Source organism: Cebus imitator, unplaced genomic scaffold, assembly GCF_001604975.1.
Source record: "Cebus imitator isolate Cc_AM_T3 unplaced genomic scaffold, Cebus_imitator-1.0 Scaffold617, whole genome shotgun sequence".
Classification (NCBI taxonomy): Eukaryota; Metazoa; Chordata; class Mammalia; order Primates; family Cebidae; genus Cebus; species Cebus imitator.
The window spans coordinates 351,538-359,524 of record NW_016107932.1 but is presented as its reverse complement, the minus strand read 5'-3'; the positions used below and the strand labels follow the sequence as shown (position 1 = coordinate 359,524).

General features: G+C 45.3%; 1 non-coding gene across 1 annotated transcript; it reads left to right on the top strand.

The window, feature by feature from the left end:
- Positions 1 to 2,470: 2,470 nt before the first annotated feature.
- LOC119469280 lies at positions 2,471 to 2,577 on the top strand. The gene has a single exon (XR_005198086.1). It is a non-coding gene; the product is annotated as a U6 spliceosomal RNA (small nuclear RNA).
- The last annotated feature ends 5,410 nt before the right edge of the window (positions 2,578 to 7,987 follow it).

Sequence of the window (7,987 nt, the reverse complement as noted above, 5' to 3'; positions counted from 1 at the left end):
CCATTTTTATCCCCTGTTCCTTTCCTCCTTTCTTCCTTCACTCCCCTTCCTTCCGTTTCTTCCTCTCTCCCTATTTTCTTTTTCCTTTTTTTTTTTTTGGAAAATAGCCAGGGCTGTGGGGATGACAGATATGAGGCCAGCCTTGGGCTGAGGCAGCAAACAGGACCTTCAGGGTGGCTCTCCCTCCTCCTACCTCCCGTAACATGCCTCAGGAATGAATTTTGCTCCGGGTGGTTGTACCTCTCTTCTGCCTGTAGCCCTGACGGTCCTGCTCATTTACTTGCTCTTCAGCAGTCAGACTGCAGTAGCTTAGACTCCAAGAATGAGGTAAGGTCTGATTCTGATGTCCTCCCAGCAGCACCCCATGGGCAGAAAGGGGCAGGGGAATACAAATCGGAAAGGGAAATGAAAGGACACAGAAACAATTAGGTTATTACAAGACAGAATAAATCAAAGCTGGAAGAAGGAGGTAAGGAAATCAAAGCCAGAAGAAGAAGTGGTCAAGAAACTACCATTTCTTAAGCACCTCGAGGGTGGAATATTTCTGTGACTACAGAAGCCAGGCAGGATGACATTCTGGGTGGGTGGCGACCGGAGCTTTATTTGTCCCTTTGTCACAGTCCCCAACATTTCATAGTGTCTCTCTAACACACAACTGATGAACTGATGACTGTTTTTAAGGAACAAGAGTTTTTATGCTATTGCAGATCTTAGCTTAATATCGTGTTAGTTTGCTTGGGAATAGTGGGGATCTTGAGAGCCAGAAAAACCAATGCTTTTCTGGGGGAAGCAGCTGTGTCTCCGTCAATCATTGCTAGGTAGGCATGCCGCATCAGTGATGAGCGCTGAGTTGTCAACAGAAGCAGGTTCCAGGTTGGTTGGTTTGATTGTGTGTGTGTGTGTGTGTGTGTGTGTGTGTGTGTGTGTGTGTGTTCTTGATTTTTTTTTTTTTTTTTTTTTTTTGGACAGAGCCTCACTCTGTCACCCAGGCTGGAGTACCGTGGTGCGATCTCTGTTCACTTCAGCTTTGACCTCCTCAGCTGAAACTATCCTCCTGCCTCAGCCTCCCAAGTAGCTGGGCTTACAGGTGTGTGCCACCATGCCCGGCTAAGTTTTGTATTTTTAGTAGAGACAGGGTTTTATCATGTTGGCCAGGCTGGTCTCAAACTCCCGACCTCAAGTGATCTGCCTGTGTCAGCCTCCCAAAGTGCTGGGTTTACAGGCGTGAGCCGCTGTGGCTAGCCAAGAAATCTGAAAAGTAATGAACATTCTGAAATAAATATGTCAGTGGGATGCACGCGTCCATTTCTGACTGTGGCCTGCGTGTACTACATTCTGTACTTTGCGTGAACTGGTGAACCTCAGCCCAGCTCCATGAGGTTGGTATTGTTCTTCCCTTCCACAGGAATTAGAGGAAAAAACTGATGAGGAGCTCGAAAGAAAAATTCAACAAATGTCTCCTGAGCACCTACTATGTGCCAGAAGCCATGTTGTCCCCTGTGAGAAGATGTACAAGAGTTTCCTGCCCAGCACATATTTCTGGTCCACCTCTAAACACTGGAGGGATGTGTGAAACGATCACTACCACCACAATATTGAGATACCAGTTCAGAACAACAATACAAGACCTCCCAGGATTAATTGTAAAACAAATTGCACAGATAATTATTGTAATAGGAACGCAGAGAAAAGAGGGAGACCTCTTTTTGTGCTTCATATAGGGCAAGGGATTTGAACAGGGATTAAAAGATTAGGAAGATTCTCCAAAACAGGTTGAATAAGGAGGAGCGAAATTAGAGCAAGACACTGAATTGGCTTCTCTTTTGGAAGAATTCCTTTTGGAGAAAAAGTCTCCTCCTTGGGCATTAAGGGATTTGGCTCTGAGGGTTGAGTCATGTTTCCATGAATGCACAGTAAATTCATGGTAAATCCAAGTCTAGAACCCCAGGGGCTATTTGTGTAACCATCAACTGGTCATTTTTATCAGGATTTATCCTGGATTTTTTGATGTGCAAAGATCAGAATGGTTATAACAGAAGTCTCTACAGAACCACCGCAGAACCCCCATGCCGACTGTTGAGATGCTTTCTAATGCTGTCTTGGAATTCTTCCCATTTCTTCTGGAAATCTTTTTTTTTTTTGACATGGAGCCTTATTCTGTCATCCAGGCTGGAGTGCAATGGTGTGATCTCAGCTCGCTGCAACCTCCGCCTCCCAGGTTTAAGCGATTCTCCTGCCTCAGCCTCCTAAGTAGCTGGGACTACAGGTGCATGCCACCATGCCTGGATAATTTTTGTATTTTTAGTAGAGACAGAGTTTCACTGTATTGGTCAGGTTGGTCTCAAACCCCTGACCTCATGATCTGCATTCCTCGGCCTCCCAAAGTGCTGGGATTACAGGTGTGAACTACTGCGCCTGGCCTCTGGAAATCTTTTTTGATGTGAAAGCAGTTGCTGATAACACCCAGATGGTGCTTGCTTCGGCAGCACATATACTAAAATTGGAACGATACAGAGAAGATTAGCATGGCCCTTGAGCAAGGATGACACGCAAATTCGTGAAGTGTTCCATAAAAAAAAAAAAAAAAAAATACCCAGATGGTGGCCATATAGTCCCTAGGTATGAGAGCCGACCCAACACCAGTTAAACATGATAAATAGTCAGTGGGGACTCCTTGAATGACTTTTAACCTTGAACCTAGAAGAAGTCAAGATCATAGGAAAAAGTTATAGCAGGTGCAGAGAATGGAAGGGAGCATCTGGATAACTTCTAACTGGCAAGCCTAAGTCCTAGCTACTTAGTAGAGCAGTGGTTTTCAGACTTGGTCTTATTAACTACAAAGCCCTTTGTTCATTTGAACTCACTCAAAGCCCCCAAGTTTAAAACAGATGAAAATGGTTCTCCTACCACCTCTCACCTGAGCCTTTCCTTAGGGTGCTGCGTTTAGCCTTAGAGGTTGGAAATCTATTATTGCATCAGTTCTTCTCTTAAAGAATGAGAAGGATAGAGAAGAATCATATGCGTGTGGAAAAGCAGGAAGGACAGTATTCTAGGGTAGTGCTTTCCAAACTGCAGAACATTAACCCAGAGGGTTGCAAAGCCGTGGGAAGAGGGAAGGAGATACTAGCATTTTTATGCCGATTTATTTTGTATCTCATCCTTTTCCAGTTTCTTTCGGTTTGTGTTATAATGTGCATAGCATAATATATTAGTGCAGTTGAACTAATTTGTAATAAATTATATAATAGATTCCATTATGTTATATTATAAATTAAAAAATCCATTCTGGGGGTATGTGCTCCGTTTTATTTTTTTATTTGACTAATGAGACATGGGGTCAGAAATATTTGGAGACCAGTATACTAGACTATGAATTTCAACCTTTGGTATTTCAAATCCCTTTCACTAACGGACTCAGATCCCACCATGACAGCAATGAGAAGCCCAGCTTTTCCAAGAAGAGAGTTTAACTGCTCACAGGCATTCTGTAATTTGTCATTTATGGCAGGTTTTGAGAACATAAACATTGCAGTGGTATTTTTGAGAGAAAATGTTTATCATTACAGCGCCAAAACACATCACAAACAGAAACAATAATTTCATTAGTAGCCGAAAATTGTAATAATGCTGTTGAATATAAATTTCACTGCTATGGTAATTCTAAAACACAAGGATGATGAATAAAATATTGCAGCATTATTATTGGGAATAAACTTTATTGCCATGAGTGAGACACAAGTGGGAGGATTGATGGAGACTCAAATTTTGGGTAATTGTTTTCAGCCAGTGGTATGGATATTATCCACAGAAATGTATTCTCTTCTCTAGTATCACACACTCAGCTCTGGTGGAAAATCCCTGCTCTGGAGAGAATGGGATAACGATCCCTTCCCTCCAACCCCGACTCTCACATCTGTTTCTTACTCTGTCTTTTATTACCCCAGCAATTCCATCCTTGTGTGAGCTGAAACCCAAGGATCATCCTCCCTTTTCCTGTTCCTCCACATCAAACCTATCCCCAAGGGCTGTCATCAGGGCTACCTCTGGATTAGGTCTTGAGTCAGGCTATCCTTCTCCATCTCCCCGGTGACCCCTGGTTCAATCCTGGACTCTTGCTGTGTCCTCTTGCTGGGTCTGTCCCCTCCTGTGCTGCTCCTTGCAGTTATTTATCACCAGAGTGAGCATGGCCAGCCACTCTGCAGCTGAAACCCCTCTGTGGGCTGGGCATGGTGGCGCAGGCTTGTAATCCCAGCACTTTGGGAGGCCGAGGTGGGTGGATCACCTGAGATCGGGAGTTTGAGAACAGCCTGGCCAACATGGTGAAACCCTGTCTCTGCTAAATAAAATAAAATAAAATAAAATAAAATAAAATAAAATAACCAGACATGGTGGTGGGCATCTATAATCCCGCTTGAACCTGGGAGGCGGAGGTTGCAGTGAGCCAAGAATCATGCCGTTGCACTCCAGCCTGGGCAAGAAGAACAAAACTCCTTCTCAGAAACCAAACCAAACCAAACCAAACCAAAACAAAACAAAAGAAAACAAAAACAAAACCCCAAAACAAAAAGCAAAAAACAAAAAAGCCCTGTGCCTTTCCCTTACTTACAGAGTTAAGTCAATGTCCTTCATGAAGTCTTCAGAGCCTGAAAGGGATCGCCATCCTCACCTCCTGCACCTCTCTACCTGAGAGACTGTGTCCGGCTACTCACGTCTCTCTTCTAAATCTTAGACACCAAGCCTATGTCAGCCATAGGACCCTCCTGTTCACTCAGCGCTGAGCTCGCTCATGGCCACCCTTCAGGTGTTCAGCTATCTGTCCTTTCCTTGGAGAGCACCTCCCTGACCACCCCAGCTAACGTGGCCACTGGGAACCTCCATTTCTGTTCATCTCTATCCTAGAACTGTGGTCTCCTCATCTCCAGCGAGTGCTATTCCCACAGAACACAGGGCTAGAGGTGGTCCCTGAGGCTGTGCCATGAAGCAGTTCTTCATCATCTCTTGTCTTTCCTTCGAAGATTTTATCCCAATCTGACATTGCCATACGTATTTGCTTATCTCTCAAATAAACAAAAGCCCAGTCTTTAAAGAAAGGGAGGACTTGTGACTTTCAGGTTCGTAGTTCCACACCTGATGGGGAGGAGTGAACACCATCACCTACTGGTAAATAAAATACCCACGTGTTCCTGATGCTAGGCTAAGGCCTCCCTAGAGCCAGCCGCCAGACATTCCTGACTACGACCTGGGCTCTGGGGTGGCCAGTCAATGTCAGCTCTGAGACCTAGGCTCTGGGATGGCCAGTCAATGTGAGCTCTGAGACCTGGGCTCTGGGGTGGCCAGTCAATGTCACCTCTACGACCTGGGCTCTGGGGTAGCCAGTCAATGTTACCTCTGAGACCTGGGCTCTGGGAGGACCGATCGATGTCAGCTCTGTGACCTGGGCTCTGGGATGACTCATAGATGTAACTCCTTGGCCACTGCTCACCTGTGAGAGCTGCAGAGCGGTGTTGTACTGAACCACATTGCAGCCTGCAGCAGTGGAAAAATCAGTTACACCCATCCTGTCTTTATTTCAAATTTGGACATTTTGCTTACCATCATTTTTTTGGTGTCAAATTTTAAACATTGCATTAAAATACTATCTTGCTTACTGAGATTTTGGTGACCTATTAAGTTTTGTATCCGAGGCCAGTACCTCACCAGCCGCACTTTAATCTTGGGTGGGAACATTATATTGATCAGGAACATCTAAGGAATATGCAGTATAAGGAATCAGAGGCCTAATTTGGCTGGGTGGAAGGGTGATTGAGGAGTGAAAGTGGCTCACGTGTATAAAATTGGGTAGATGCAACCTAATAGCCCACACTGCTAAACTGACAACCAAGAATGGTACACATCAGGGGCTAGGACAGTTCATAGTTATTTTTTAACGGCTCAATATTACTGACTGAGGCCCCGTAGCAGGGTCATATCTAACTGTTGGAAAAAGTACGGCTTGGACATCTCATGGTTCAAGGTGCAAATTCAAATCCTGGGGCCTTGGTAATATAGACAGGATGGGTCCCAGGTGCTTCACTGTCCTTCTGATACGAGCTGAGAGAAGAACAGTTCAAGTTCAAATCTTACTTTTGCTTATTTCTATGCTGTGTGGCATAGGGCAAGTGATTTGTCTTCCTTGAACCTCAGCATCTTTGTTAGTAAAATGGAAATTTAAAAAAATCACCTCTTGGTGGGATGGTTGTAAATGTCAAATGAAATGATTGGTTCATCTGACTCCTGTCTACGGAGTGCTCAGGATGTACCAGCTGTGGGCTCAGCGCTGGGATTCAGAGGTGAGGGAGTGAAATGAGGAGGTTGTCTCATCTTTCTGGAGCTTGCAATCTAGTGGAGGAGGTAGACATTTGTCTGAGTCACACACGTGGTAAGTCCCCAATCTGTGAGAGCCTTGGGGAGAGCTTCCTCCAGGGAGCCATGATCTAGGTGAGAGCTGATAAGAAAATAGGGGCTTACTAGGCACAGGAAGTAGGAAGGGCTTCCACGCAGGGGAAACAGCCTGTGCAAAGCCCCAGTGTGGGCGTGGGCCTGTCCTGTCCGCAGAAGTGCACAAATGCCAGTGAAACTGGAGGGCAGAGCACTAATTTATGTAATTTATGTTGTCATTGTGCCATGATCAGCTTTTCTGATGAACCCTCGGCGATATAGGGAGGATGGGTCCCAGGTGCTTCACTGTCCTGATACCACCTGACAGCAGAACAGGTCTGCCTTCAAAGGCAGGAACTGAGGTTTAGGTATGGGGCTGTATTTCTAGAGAAGGCTCCAGAAAGGGGCAGGAGAAGCCCAACAGGGTGAAGGAAGAGGAAAAAGAGTTAAACCAAAAAGAGCCAACCTTACGACAGACAGTGAATAAACAAGAAGGGACATTTCTGTGTCACCTGCCATATTTCTTTGGAAATAAAAGTTATTTTTCCAGAAATAACTTAAGTATTCAGCAAGAAGAGGTCCTGAGCTGTAAAGTGCCAGGGCTGAGAAAATTCCCTGGTGTGTTAACATTTCTGAACAAAATGTATGGGCAGCTGTCACTGGCAGCACCCATTTTCCCCATGAGGTGGTTGAGTTTTGGAGGCATCTGAAAGGTTTCCACGGGTGACATGTTTCCATGGGCCTGCCATGAATGGACAAAAATTAGGTGAGAGCAAGGGTGAAGCGTTAAAAGCAATCCCAATAACGTATTGAGGGGAAATTTGCGTTTACAAACAATCTGATGTCGGCAAAATCCATTCCCCATGGAGATCACAGAACAGGTGGAAAGGGGCCACTTATTCCGTCTGAGGCTTCTGCTTTCCCAAGCCGACCGTGACCTCAGAGAGCCTGAGTTTCTAGGCCCCACCCTGAGACTCTGTGCTCTGAGTGTTTGTCACGCGAGTGCCATTTGTGGCAGCTGATATCGCCTGGAAACTTTCACTGAGTCCACCAGAAGATAAAGGCTTTTTATGGCCGTTTGCATTTGAACTAGTGATCCAGAGGTGAGAAATTCTATATTCCATTACTGACTCCTTCAGCTCTCCCGGGCACCCTGATATGGCTGTGACACTCAGAGTCACATGTGGCATGCTGCATCAGCTCACAATGAAAAGCTACCTCAGACTGAAAGCAAATCCTCCGTGAAAATCCCATGACGCTAGCCTAGCAATGAACAGATCCGACTTTCCTGAGGGGGCCTCATCGTTGCCAAACTGTTAAAAATCCGTATGAGAGGTGGTGAGTTCGCAGCAAAGCCCCCTCTGTCATCTGTTGTTTATGCCTCTCATTAGTTTAAATGCTTCCTTCTTTCCTTTCTTTCCTTTTTTGGGCAGAGGGAGCAGTTCTAATCAGTACCTTGCTAAGAATCAGAAGAGAATTCAGGGCAATGTGGAGATGGCGAGATGTTTTGACGATGATGACAAGAACAGCAATCAACAGGTTGTCCTCCCCATCTAGGGTCTTCCGTGGG